The following is a 14,443-nucleotide window of genomic DNA, read 5'->3' as shown; positions in this document are numbered from 1 at the left end:
GGTTTGCGTGAGCGTGACAGACGTTGGTTTGCCTGAGCGTTCCAGACGTTGGTTTGCTTGAGCATTACAGACGTTGGTTTGCGTGAGCATTCCAGACGTTGGTTTGCGTGAGCGTTACAGACGGCTTGCGTGAGCATTCCAGACTTGGGCTTGCATGAGCGTTCCAGACGTTGGTTTGCGTGAGCGTTGCAGACGTTGGTTTGTGTGAGCGTTGCAGACGTTGGTTTCCATGAGCGTTACAGACCTGGGTTTGCGTGAGCGTTCCAGACGTTGGTTTGCGTGAGCGTTGCAGACGTTGGTTTGCTTGAGCGTTCCAGACGGTTTGCGTGAGCGTTCCAGACGGTTTGCGTTGGCGTTACAGATTGTTTGCGTGAGCGTTGCAGTCGTAGGTTTGCGTGAGCGTGACAGACGTTGGTTTGCTTGAGCATTACAGACGTTGGTTGGCGTGAGCCTTGCAGACGTGGGTTTGCGTGAGCATTACAGACGTGGGTTTGCGTGAGCGTTACAGACGTTCGTTTGCGTGAGCGTTCCAGACGTTGGTTTACGTGAGCGTTACAGACGTTTGCGTGAGCGTTACAGACGGTTTGCGTGAGCGTTACAGACGTGGGTTTGCGTGAGCGTTCCAGACGTGGGTTTGCATGAGCGTTGCAGACGTTGGTTTGCATGAGCGTTGCAGACGTTGGTTTGCGTGAGCGTTGCAGACGTGGGTTTGCGTGAGCGTTCCAGACGTTGGTTTGAGTGAGCATTACAGACGTTGGTTTGCGTGAGCGTTACAGACGGCTTGCGTGAGCATTCCAGACTTGGGCTTCCATGAGCGTTCCAGACGTTGGTTTGCGTGAGCGTTGCAGACGTTGGTTTGTGTGAGCGTTGCAGACGTTGGTTTCCATGAGCGTTACAGACGGTTTGCGTGAGCGTTACACACGTGGGTTTGCTTGAGCGTTGCAGACGGTAGTTTGCGTAAGCGTTGTAGACGTTGGTTTCCATGAGCGTTACAGACGGTCTGCGTGAGCGTTGCAGACGTGGGTTTGCGTGAGCATTCCAGACGTTGGTTTGCGTTAGCGTTACAGATTGTTTGCGTGAGCGTTGCAGTCGTTGGTTTGCGTGAGCGTGACAGACGTTGGTTTGCTTGAGCATTACAGACGTTGGTTGGCGTGAGCCTTGCAGACGTGGGTTTGCGTGAGCATTACAGACGTGGGTTTGCGTGAGCGTTACAGACGTTCGTTTGCGTGAGCGTTCCAGACGTTGGTTTACGTGAGCGTTACAGACGTTTGCGTGAGCGTTACAGACGGTTTGCGTGAGCGTTACAGACGTGGGTTTGCGTGAGCGTTCCAGACGTGGGTTTGCATGAGCGTTGCAGACGTTGGTTTGCATGAGCGTTGCAGACGTTGGTTTGCGTGAGCGTTGCAGACGTGGGTTTGCGTGAGCGTTCCAGACGTTGGTTTGAGTGAGCATTACAGACGTTGGTTTGCGTGAGCGTTACAGACGGCTTGCGTGAGCATTCCAGACTTGGGCTTCCATGAGCGTTCCAGACGTTGGTTTGCGTGAGCGTTGCAGACGTTGGTTTGTGTGAGCGTTGCAGACGTTGGTTTCCATGAGCGTTACAGACGGTTTGCGTGAGCGTTACAGACGTGGGTTTGCTTGAGCGTTGCAGACGGTAGTTTGCGTAAGCGTTGTAGACGTTGGTTTCCATGAGCGTTACAGACGGTCTGCGTGAGCGTTGCAGACGTGGGTTTGCGTGAGCATTCCAGACGTTGGTTTGCGTTAGCGTTACAGATTGTTTGCGTGAGCGTTGCAGTCGTTGGTTTGCGTGAGCGTGACAGACGTTGGTTTGCTTGAGCATTACAGACGTGGGTTTGCGTGAGCGTTACAGACGTTGGTTTGCGTGAGCGTTACAGACGTGGGTTTGCGTGAGCGTTACAGACGTTGGTTTGCGTGAGCGTTACAGACGTTGGTTTGCGTGAGCATTGCAGACGCTGGTTTGCGTGAGCGTTGCAGACGTTGGTTTGAGTGAGCATTACAGACGTTGGTTTGCGTGAGCGTTGCAGACGCTGGTTTGCGTGAGCGGTACAGACGTGGGTTTGAGTAAGCATTACAGACGTTGGTTTGCGTGAGTGTTGCAGACGTTAGTTTGTGTGAGCGTTACAGACGTTGGTTTGCGTGAGCGTTACAGACGTTGGTTTGCGTGAGTGTTACAGACGGTTTGCGTGAGCGTTACAGTCGTTGGTTTGCGTGAGCGTCACAGACGGTTTGCGTGAGCGTTACAGACGTAGGTTTGCGTGAGCCTTACAGATGTGGGTTTGAGTGAGCATTACAGATGTTGGTTTGCGTGAGCGTTACAGACGTGGGTTTGCGTTAGCGTTACAGACGTTGGTTTGCGTGAGCGTTACAGACGTGGGTTTGCGTGAGCGTTACAGACGTTGGTTTGCGTGAGCGTTACACACGTTCGTTTGTGTGAGCGTTACAGACGTTGGTTTGCGTGAGTGTTACAGACGTTCGTTTGCGTGAGCGTTGCAGACGTTAGTTTGCGTGAGCATTACAGACGTTGGTTTGCGTGAGCGTTACAGACGTGGGTTTGCGTGAGCGTTGCAGACGTTAGTTTGCGTGAGCATTACAGACGTTGGTTTGCGTGAGCGTTACAGACGTGGGTTTGCGTGAGCGTTACAGACGTGGGTTTCCATGAGCGTTACAGACGGTTTGCGTTTGCGTTACAGATTGTTTGCGTGAGCGTTGCAGTCGTTGGTTTGCGTGAGCGTGACAGACGTTGGTTTGCCTGAGCGTTACAGACGTTGGTTTGCTTGAGCATTACAGACGTTGGTTTGCGTGAGCCTTGCAGACGTTGGTTTGCGTGAGCGTTACAGACGTGGGTTTGCGTGAGCGTTACAGACGTTCGTTTGCGTGAGCGTTCCAGACGTTGGTTTGTGTGAGCGTTACAGACGGTTTGCGTGAGCGTTACAGACGTTTGTTTGCGTGAGCGTTACAGACGTGGGTTTGCGTGAGTGTCACCGACGGTTTGCGTGAGCGTTACAGACGTGGGTTTGCGTGAGCGTTACAGACGTTGGTTTGCATGAGCGTTGCAGACGTTGGTTTGCGTGAGCGTTGCAGACGTGGGTTTGCGTGAGCGTTCCAGACGTGGGTTTGCGTGAGAGCTCCAGACGTTGGTTTGCGTGAGCGTTGCAGACTTGGGTTTGCGTGAGCGTTACAGACATGGGTTTGCGTGAGCGTTCCAGACGTTGGTTTGCGTGAGCGTTGCAGACTTGGGTTTGGTGAGCGTTACAGACGTTGGTTTGCGTGAGCGTTGCAGACGCTGGTTTGCGTGAGCGGTACAGACGTGGGTTTGAGTAAGCATTACAGACGTTGGTTTGCGTGAGTGTTGCAGACGTTAGTTTGTGTGAGCGTTACAGACGTTGGTTTGCGTGAGCGTTACAGATGTTGGTTTGCGTGAGTGTTACAGGCGGTTTGCGTGAGCGTTACAGTCGTTGGTTTGCGTGAGCGTCACAGACGGTTTGCGTGAGCGTTACAGACGTAGGTTTGCGTGAGCCTTACAGACGTGGGTTTGCGTTAGCGTTACAGACGTTGGTTTGCGTGAGCGTTACACACGTTCGTTTGTGTGAGCGTTGCAGACGTTAGTTTGCGTGAGCATTACAGACGTTGGTTTGCGTGAGCGTTACAGACGTGGGTTTGCGTGAGCGTTGCAGACGTTAGTTTGCGTGAGCATTACAGACGTTGGTTTGCGTGAGCGTTACAGACATGGGTTTGCGTGAGCGTTACAGACGTGGGTTTCCATGAGCGTTACAGACGGTTTGCGTTAGTGTTACAGATTGTTTGCGTGAGCGTTGCAGTCGTTGGTTTGCGTGAGCGTGACAGACGTTGGTTTGCCTGAGCGTTACAGACGTTGGTTTGCTTGAGCATTACAGACGTTGGTTTGCGTGAGCCTTGCAGACGTTGGTTTGCGTGAGCGTTACAGACGTGGGTTTGCGTGAGCGTTACAGACGTTCGTTTGCGTGAGCGTTCCAGACGTTGGTTTGTGTGAGCGTTACAGACGGTTTGCGTGAGCGTTACAGACGTTCGTTTGCGTGAGCCTTGCAGACGTTCGTTTGTGTGAGCCTTGCAGACGTTGGTTTGAGTGAGCGTTGCAGACGTTGGTTTGCGTGAGTGTCACCGTCGGTTTGCGTGAACGTTACAGACGTGGGTTTGCGTGAGCGTTCCAGACGTTGGTTTGCATGAGCGTTGCAGACGTTGGTTTGCGTGAGCGTTGCAGACGTGGGTTTGCGTGAGCGTTCCAGACGTGGGTTTGCGTGAGAGCTCCAGACGTTGGTTTGCGTGAGCGTTGCAGACTTGGGTTTGCGTGAGCGTTCCAGACGTTGGTTTGCGTGAGCGTTGCAGACTTGGGTTTGCGTGAGCGTTACAGACATGGGTTTGCGTGAGCGTTACAGACGTGGGTTTGAGTGAGCATTACAGATGTTGGTTTGCGTGAGCGTTACAGACGTGGGTTTGCGTTAGCGTTACAGACGTTGGTTTGCGTGAGCGTTACAGACGTGGGTTTGCGTGAGCGTTACAGACGTGGGTTTGTGTTAGCTTTACAGACGTTGGTTTGCGTGAGCGTTACACACGTTCGTTTGCGTGAGCGTTACAGACGTGGGTTTGCGTGAGCCTTGCAGACGTGGGTTTGCGTGAGCGTGGCAGACTTGGGTTTGCGTGAGCGTTACAGACATGGGTTTGCGTGAGCGTTGCAGACATGGGTTTGCGTGAGCGTTCCAGACGTTGGTTTGCGTGAGCGTTGCAGACTTGGGTTTGCGTGAGCGTTACAGACATGGGTTTGCGTGAGCGTTACAGACGTGGGTTTGCGTTAGCCTTACAGACGTGGGTTTGCGTTAGCGTTCCAGACGTTGGTTTGCGTGAGCGTTACAGACGTGGGTTCGCGTTAGCGTTACAGACGTTGGTTTGCGTTAGCGTTACAGACGTTGGTTTGCGTGAGCGTTACACACGTTCGTTTGTGTGAGCGTTACAGACGTTGGTTTGCGTGAGTGTTACAGACGTTCGTTTGCGTGAGTGTTACAGACGGTTTGCGTGAGCGTTACAGACGTTGGTTTGCGTGAGCGTTACAGACGTTGGTTTGCGTGAGCGTTACAGACGTGGGTTTGCGTGAGCGTTACAGACGTGGGTTTGCTTGAGCGTTCCAGACGTGGGTTTGCGTGAGCGTTCCAGACGTGGGTTTGCGTGAGAGCTCCAGACGTTGGTTTGCGTGAGCGTTACAGACATGGGTTTGCGTGAGCGTTCCAGACGTGGGTTTGCGTGAGCGTTGCAGACGTTTGTTTGCGTGAGCATTGCAGACGTTGGTTTGCGTGAGCGTTGCAGACGCTGGTTTGCGTGAGCGGTACAGACGTGGGTTTGAGTAAGCATTACAGACGTTGGTTTGCGTGAGTGTTGCAGACGTTAGTTTGTGTGAGCGTTACAGACGTTGGTTTGCGTGAGCGTTACAGACGTTGGTTTGCGTGAGTGTTACAGGCGGTTTGCGTGAGCGTTACAGACGTTGGTTTGCGTGAGCGTCACAGACGGTTTGCGTGAGTTTTACAGACGTAGGTTTGCGTGAGCCTTACAGACGTGGGTTTGCGTTAGCGTTACAGACGTTGGTTTGCGTGAGCGTTACACACGTTCGTTTGTGTGAGCGTTACAGACGTTGGTTTGCGTGAGTGTTACAGACGTTCGTTTGCATGAGCGTTGCAGACGTTAGTTTGCGTGAGCATTACAGACGTTGGTTTGCGTGAGCGTTACAGACGTGGGTTTGCGTGAGCGTTGCAGACGTTAGTTTGCGTGAGCATTACAGACGTTGGTTTGCGTGAGCGTTACAGACGTGGGTTTGCGTGAGCGTTACAGACGTGGGTTTGCGTGAGCGTTCCAGACGTTGGTTTGCATGAGCGTTGCAGACGTTGGTTTGCGTGAGCGTTGCAGACGTGGGTTTGCGTGAGCGTTCCAGACGTGGGTTTGCGTGAGCGTTCCAGACGTTGGTTTGCGTGAGCGTTGCAGACTTGGGTTTGCGTGAGCGTTACAGACATGGGTTTGCGTGAGCGTTACAGACGTGGGTTTGAGTGAGCATTACAGATGTTGGTTTGCGTGAGCGTTACAGACGTGGGTTTGCGTTAGCGTTACAGACGTTGGTTTGCGTGAGCGTTACAGACGTGGGTTTGCGTGAGCGTTACAGACGTGGGTTTGCGTTAGCTTTACAGACGTTGGTTTGCGTGAGCGTTACACACGTTCGTTTGCGTGAGCGTTACAGACGGTTTGCGTGAGCGTTACAGACGGTTTGCGTGAGCGTTACAGACGTTGGTTTGCGTGAGCGTTACAGACGTGGGTTTGCGTGAGCGTTACAGACGTGGGTTTGCTTGAGCGTTGCAGACGGTAGTTTGCGTAAGCGTTGTAGACGTTGGTTTCCATGAGCGTTCCAGACGGTTTGCGTGAGCGTTCCAGACGTGGGTTTGCGTGAGCGTTCCAGACGTTGGTTTGCATGAGCGTTGCAGACGTTGGTTTGCGTGAGCGTTGCAGACGTGGGTTTGCGTGAGCGTTCCAGACGTGGGGATGCGTGAGCGTTCCAGACGTTGGTTTGCGTGAGCCTTGCAGACTTGGGTTTGCGTGAGCGTTACAGACGTGGGTTTGCGTGAGCGTTACAGACGTGGGTTTGCGTGAGCGTTACAGACGTTTGTTTGCGTGAGCGTTGCAGACGTTGGTTTGCGTGAGCGTTGCAGACGCTGGTTTGCGTGAGCGGTATTGACGTGGGTTTGAGTGAGCATTACAGACGTTGGTTTGCGTGAGTGTTGCAGACGTTAGTTTGTGTGAGCGTTACAGACGTTGGTTTGCGTGAGCATTACAGACGTTGGTTTGCGTGAGTGTTACAGACGGTTTGCGTGAGCGTTACAGTCGTTGGTTTGCGTGAGCGTCACAGACGGTTTGCGTGAGCCTTACAGACGTGGGTTTGCGTGAGCCTTACAGACGTGGGTTTGAGTGAGCATTACAGATGTTGGTTTGCGTGAGCGTTACAGACGTGGGTTTGCGTTAGCGTTACAGACGTTGGTTTGCGTGAGCGTTACAGACGTGGGTTTGCGTGAGCGTTACAGACGTGGGTTTGCGTGAGCGTTACAGACGTTGGTTTGTGTGAGCGTTACAGACGTTGGTTTGCGTGAGTGTTACAGACGTTCGTTTGCGTGAGCGTTGCAGACGTTAGTTTGCGTGAGCATTACAGACGTTGGTTTGCGTGAGAGTTACAGACGTGGGTTTGCGTGAGCGTTGCAGACGCTGGTTTGCGTGAGCGGTACAGACGTGGGTTTGAGTAAGCATTACAGACGTTGGTTTGCGTGAGTGTTGCAGACGTTAGTTTGTGTGAGCGTTACAGACGTTGGTTTGCGTGAGCGTTACAGACGTTGGTTTGCGTGAGTGTTACAGACGGTTTGCGTGAGCGTTACAGTCGTTGGTTTGCGTGAGCGTCACAGACGGTTTGCGTGAGCGTTACAGACGTAGGTTTGCGTGAGCCTTACAGATGTGGGTTTGAGTGAGCATTACAGATGTTGGTTTGCGTGAGCGTTACAGACGTGGGTTTGCGTTAGCGTTACAGACGTTGGTTTGCGTGAGCGTTACAGACGTGGGTTTGCGTGAGCGTTACAGACGTTGGTTTGCGTGAGCGTTACACACGTTCGTTTGTGTGAGCGTTACAGACGTTGGTTTGCGTGAGTGTTACAGACGTTCGTTTGCGTGAGCGTTGCAGACGTTAGTTTGCGTGAGCATTACAGACGTTGGTTTGCGTGAGCGTTACAGACGTGGGTTTGCGTGAGCGTTGCAGACGTTAGTTTGCGTGAGCATTACAGACGTTGGTTTGCGTGAGCGTTACAGACGTGGGTTTGCGTGAGCGTTACAGACGTGGGTTTCCATGAGCGTTACAGACGGTTTGCGTTTGCGTTACAGATTGTTTGCGTGAGCGTTGCAGTCGTTGGTTTGCGTGAGCGTGACAGACGTTGGTTTGCCTGAGCGTTACAGACGTTGGTTTGCTTGAGCATTACAGACGTTGGTTTGCGTGAGCCTTGCAGACGTTGGTTTGCGTGAGCGTTACAGACGTGGGTTTGCGTGAGCGTTACAGACGTTCGTTTGCGTGAGCGTTCCAGACGTTGGTTTGTGTGAGCGTTACAGACGGTTTGCGTGAGCGTTACAGACGTTTGTTTGCGTGAGCGTTACAGACGTGGGTTTGCGTGAGTGTCACCGACGGTTTGCGTGAGCGTTACAGACGTGGGTTTGCGTGAGCGTTACAGACGTTGGTTTGCATGAGCGTTGCAGACGTTGGTTTGCGTGAGCGTTGCAGACGTGGGTTTGCGTGAGCGTTCCAGACGTGGGTTTGCGTGAGAGCTCCAGACGTTGGTTTGCGTGAGCGTTGCAGACTTGGGTTTGCGTGAGCGTTACAGACATGGGTTTGCGTGAGCGTTCCAGACGTTGGTTTGCGTGAGCGTTGCAGACTTGGGTTTGGTGAGCGTTACAGACATGGGTTTGCGTGAGCGTTACAGACGTGGGTTTGCGTGAGCCTTACAGACGTGGGTTTGCGTTAGCGTTACAGACGTTGGTTTGCGTGAGCGTTACAGACGTGGGTTTGCGTGAGCGTTACAGACGTGGGTTTGCGTTAGCGTTACAGACGTTGGTTTGCGTGAGCGTTACACACGTTCGTTTGTGTGAGCGTTACAGACGTTGGTTTGCGTGAGTGTTACAGACGTTCGTTTGCGTGAGCGTTACAGACGGTTTGCGTGAGCGTTACAGACGGTTTGCGTGAGCGTTACAGACGTTGGTTTGCGTGAGCGTTACAGACGTGGGTTTGCGTGAGCGTTACAGACGTGGGTTTGCTTGAGCGTTCCAGACGTGGGTTTGCGTGAGAGCTCCAGACGTTGGTTTGCATGAGCGTTGCAGACGTTGGTTTGCGTGAGCGTTGCAGACGTGGGTTTGTGTGAGCGTTCCAGACGTGGGGATGCGTGAGCGTTCCAGACGTTGGTTTGCGTGAGCCTTGCAGACTTGGGTTTGCGTGAGCGTTCCAGACGTGGGTTTGCGTGAGAGTTCCAGACGTTGGTTTGCGTGAGCGTTACAGACATGGGTTTGCGTGAGCGTTCCAGACGTGGGTTTGCGTGAGCGTTACAGACGTGGGTTTCCGTGAGCGTTACAGACGGTTTGCGTTAGCGTTACAGATTGTTTGCGTGAGCGTTGCAGTCGTTGGTTTGCGTGAGCGTTACAGACGTTGGTTTGCGTGAGCATTGCAGACGCTGGTTTGCGTGAGCGTTGCAGACGTTTGTTTGCGTGAGCATTGCAGACGTTGGTTTGCGTGAGCGTTGCAGACGCTGGTTTGCGTGAGCGGTACAGACGTGGGTTTGAGTAAGCATTACAGACGTTGGTTTGCGTGAGTGTTGCAGACGTTAGTTTGTGTGAGCGTTACAGACGTTGGTTTGCGTGAGCGTTACAGATGTTGGTTTGCGTGAGTGTTACAGGCGGTTTGCGTGAGCGTTACAGTCGTTGGTTTGCGTGAGCGTCACAGACGGTTTGCGTGAGCGTTACAGACGTAGGTTTGCGTGAGCCTTACAGACGTGGGTTTGCGTTAGCGTTACAGACGTTGGTTTGCGTGAGCGTTACACACGTTCGTTTGTGTGAGCGTTGCAGACGTTAGTTTGCGTGAGCATTACAGACGTTGGTTTGCGTGAGCGTTACAGACGTGGGTTTGCGTGAGCGTTGCAGACGTTAGTTTGCGTGAGCATTACAGACGTTGGTTTGCGTGAGCGTTACAGACATGGGTTTGCGTGAGCGTTACAGACGTGGGTTTCCATGAGCGTTACAGACGGTTTGCGTTAGTGTTACAGATTGTTTGCGTGAGCGTTGCAGTCGTTGGTTTGCGTGAGCGTGACAGACGTTGGTTTGCCTGAGCGTTACAGACGTTGGTTTGCTTGAGCATTACAGACGTTGGTTTGCGTGAGCCTTGCAGACGTTGGTTTGCGTGAGCGTTACAGACGTGGGTTTGCGTGAGCGTTACAGACGTTCGTTTGCGTGAGCGTTCCAGACGTTGGTTTGTGTGAGCGTTACAGACGGTTTGCGTGAGCGTTACAGACGTTCGTTTGCGTGAGCCTTGCAGACGTTCGTTTGTGTGAGCCTTGCAGACGTTGGTTTGAGTGAGCGTTGCAGACGTTGGTTTGCGTGAGTGTCACCGTCGGTTTGCGTGAACGTTACAGACGTGGGTTTGCGTGAGCGTTCCAGACGTTGGTTTGCATGAGCGTTGCAGACGTTGGTTTGCGTGAGCGTTGCAGACGTGGGTTTGCGTGAGCGTTCCAGACGTGGGTTTGCGTGAGAGCTCCAGACGTTGGTTTGCGTGAGCGTTGCAGACTTGGGTTTGCGTGAGCGTTCCAGACGTTGGTTTGCGTGAGCGTTGCAGACTTGGGTTTGCGTGAGCGTTACAGACATGGGTTTGCGTGAGCGTTACAGACGTGGGTTTGAGTGAGCATTACAGACGTTGGTTTGCGTGAGCGTTACAGACGTGGGTTTGCGTTAGCGTTACAGACGTTGGTTTGCGTGAGCGTTACAGACGTGGGTTTGCGTGAGCGTTACAGACGTGGGTTTGTGTTAGCTTTACAGACGTTGGTTTGCGTGAGCGTTACACACGTTCGTTTGCGTGAGCGTTACAGACGTGGGTTTGCGTGAGCCTTGCAGACGTGGGTTTGCGTGAGCGTTGCAGACTTGGGTTTGCGTGAGCGTTACAGACATGGGTTTGCGTGAGCGTTACAGACATGGGTTTGCGTGAGCGTTGCAGACATGGGTTTGCGTGAGCGTTCCAGACGTTGGTTTGCGTGAGCGTTGCAGACTTGGGTTTGCGTGAGCGTTACAGACATGGGTTTGCGTGAGCGTTACAGACGTGGGTTTGCGTTAGCCTTACAGACGTGGGTTTGCGTTAGCCTTACAGACGTGGGTTTGCGTTAGCGTTCCAGACGTTGGTTTGCGTGAGCGTTACAGACGTGGGTTCGCGTTAGCGTTACAGACGTTGGTTTGCGTTAGCGTTACAGACGTTGGTTTGCGTGAGCGTTACACACGTTCGTTTGTGTGAGCGTTACAGACGTTGGTTTGCGTGAGTGTTACAGACGTTCGTTTGCGTGAGTGTTACAGACGGTTTGCGTGAGCGTTACAGACGTTGGTTTGCGTGAGCGTTACAGACGTTGGTTTGCGTGAGCGTTACAGACGTGGGTTTGCGTGAGCGTTACAGACGTGGGTTTGCTTGAGCGTTCCAGACGTGGGTTTGCGTGAGCGTTCCAGACGTGGGTTTGCGTGAGAGCTCCAGACGTTGGTTTGCGTGAGCGTTACAGACATGGGTTTGCGTGAGCGTTCCAGACGTGGGTTTGCGTGAGCGTTGCAGACGTTTGTTTGCGTGAGCATTGCAGACGTTGGTTTGCGTGAGCGTTGCAGACGCTGGTTTGCGTGAGCGGTACAGACGTGGGTTTGAGTAAGCATTACAGACGTTGGTTTGCGTGAGTGTTGCAGACGTTAGTTTGTGTGAGCGTTACAGACGTTGGTTTGCGTGAGCGTTACAGACGTTGGTTTGCGTGAGTGTTACAGGCGGTTTGCGTGAGCGTTACAGACGTTGGTTTGCGTGAGCGTCACAGACGGTTTGCGTGAGTTTTACAGACGTAGGTTTGCGTGAGCCTTACAGACGTGGGTTTGCGTTAGCGTTACAGACGTTGGTTTGCGTGAGCGTTACACACGTTCGTTTGTGTGAGCGTTACAGACGTTGGTTTGCGTGAGTGTTACAGACGTTCGTTTGCATGAGCGTTGCAGACGTTAGTTTGCGTGAGCATTACAGACGTTGGTTTGCGTGAGCGTTACAGACGTGGGTTTGCGTGAGCGTTGCAGACGTTAGTTTGCGTGAGCATTACAGACGTTGGTTTGCGTGAGCGTTACAGACGTGGGTTTGCGTGAGCGTTACAGACGTGGGTTTGCGTGAGCGTTCCAGACGTTGGTTTGCATGAGCGTTGCAGACGTTGGTTTGCGTGAGCGTTGCAGACGTGGGTTTGCGTGAGCGTTCCAGACGTGGGTTTGCGTGAGCGTTCCAGACGTTGGTTTGCGTGAGCGTTGCAGACTTGGGTTTGCGTGAGCGTTACAGACATGGGTTTGCGTGAGCGTTACAGACGTGGGTTTGAGTGAGCATTACAGATGTTGGTTTGCGTGAGCGTTACAGACGTGGGTTTGCGTTAGCGTTACAGACGTTGGTTTGCGTGAGCGTTACAGACGTGGGTTTGCGTGAGCGTTACAGACGTGGGTTTGCGTTAGCTTTACAGACGTTGGTTTGCGTGAGCGTTACACACGTTCGTTTGCGTGAGCGTTACAGACGGTTTGCGTGAGCGTTACAGACGGTTTGCGTGAGCGTTACAGACGTTGGTTTGCGTGAGCGTTACAGACGTGGGTTTGCGTGAGCGTTACAGACGTGGGTTTGCGTGAGCGTTACAGACGTGGGTTTGCTTGAGCGTTGCAGACGGTAGTTTGCGTAAGCGTTGTAGACGTTGGTTTCCATGAGCGTTCCAGACGGTTTGCGTGAGCGTTCCAGACGTGGGTTTGCGTGAGCGTTCCAGACGTTGGTTTGCATGAGCGTTGCAGATGTTGGTTTGCGTGAGCGTTGCAGACGTGGGTTTGCGTGAGCGTTCCAGACGTGGGGATGCGTGAGCGTTCCAGACGTTGGTTTGCGTGAGCCTTGCAGACTTGGGTTTGCGTGAGCGTTACAGACGTGGGTTTGCGTGAGCGTTACAGACGTGGGTTTGCGTGAGCGTTACAGACGTTTGTTTGCGTGAGCGTTGCAGACGTTGGTTTGCGTGAGCGTTGCAGACGCTGGTTTGCGTGAGCGGTATTGACGTGGGTTTGAGTGAGCATTACAGACGTTGGTTTGCGTGAGTGTTGCAGACGTTAGTTTGTGTGAGCGTTACAGACGTTGGTTTGCGTGAGCATTACAGACGTTGGTTTGCGTGAGTGTTACAGACGGTTTGCGTGAGCGTTACAGTCGTTGGTTTGCGTGAGCGTCACAGACGGTTTGCGTGAGCCTTACAGACGTGGGTTTGCGTGAGCCTTACAGACGTGGGTTTGAGTGAGCATTACAGATGTTGGTTTGCGTGAGCGTTACAGACGTGGGTTTGCGTTAGCGTTACAGACGTTGGTTTGCGTGAGCGTTACAGACGTGGGTTTGCGTGAGCGTTACAGACGTGGGTTTGCGTGAGCGTTACAGACGTTGGTTTGTGTGAGCGTTACAGACGTTGGTTTGCGTGAGTGTTACAGACGTTCGTTTGCGTGAGCGTTGCAGACGTTAGTTTGCGTGAGCATTACAGACGTTGGTTTGCGTGAGAGTTACAGACGTGGGTTTGCGTGAGCGTTGCAGACGTTAGTTTGCGTGAGCATTACAGACGTTGGTTTGCGTGAGCGTTACAGACGTGGGTTTGCGTGAGCGTTACAGACGTGGGTTTCCATGAGCGTTACAGACGGTTTGCGTTAGCGTTACAGATTGTTTGCGTGAGCGTTGCAGTCGTTGGTTTGCGTGAGCGTGACAGACGTTGGTTTGCTTGAGCATTACAGACGTTGGTTTGCGTGAGACTTGCAGACATGGGTTTGCGTGAGCGTTACAGACGTTCATTTGCGTGAGCGTTCCAGACGTTGGTTTGTGTGAGCGTTACAGACGGTTTGCGTGAGCGTTACAGACGTTCGTTTGCGTGAGCCTTGCAGACGTTGGTTTGTGTGAGCCTTGCAGACGTTGGTTTGAGTGAGCGTTGCAGACGTTGGTTTGCGTGAGCGTTGCAGATGTGGGTTTGCGTGAGTGTCACCGACGGTTTGCGTGAGCGTTAAAGACGTGGGTTTGCGTGAGCGTTCCAGACGTTGGTTTGCATGAGCGTTGCAGACGTTGGTTTGCGTGAGCGTTGCAGACGTGGGTTTGCGTGAGCGTTCCAGACGTGGGTTTGCGTGAGCGCTCCAGACGTTGGTTTGCGTGAGCGTTGCAGACTTGGGTTTGCGTGAGAGTTACAGACATGGGTTTGCGTGAGCGTTCCAGACGTTGGTTTGCGTGAGCGTTGCAGACTTGGGTTTGCGTGAGCGGTACAAACATGGGTTTGCGTGAGCGTTACAGACGTGGGTTTGCGTGAGCGTTACAGACGTTGGTTTGCGTGAGCGTTGCAGACGCTGGTTTGCGTTAGCGTTACAGACGTTGGTTTGCGTTAGCGTTACAGACGTTGGTTTGCGTGAGCGTTACACACGTTCGTTTGTGTGAGCGTTACAGACGTTGGTTTGCGTGAGTGTTACAGACGTTCGTTTGCGTGAGTGTTACAGACGGTTTGCGTGAGCGTTACAGACGTTGGTTTGCGTGAGCGTTACAGACGTTGGTTTGCGTGAGCGTTACAGACGTGGGTTTGCGTGAGCGTTA

Source organism: Telmatherina bonti (assembly GCF_933228915.1).
Source record: "Telmatherina bonti genome assembly, chromosome: 4".
In the NCBI taxonomy this organism is placed as follows: domain Eukaryota; kingdom Metazoa; phylum Chordata; class Actinopteri; order Atheriniformes; family Telmatherinidae; genus Telmatherina; species Telmatherina bonti.
Note: the sequence above shows the minus strand (reverse complement) of the source record.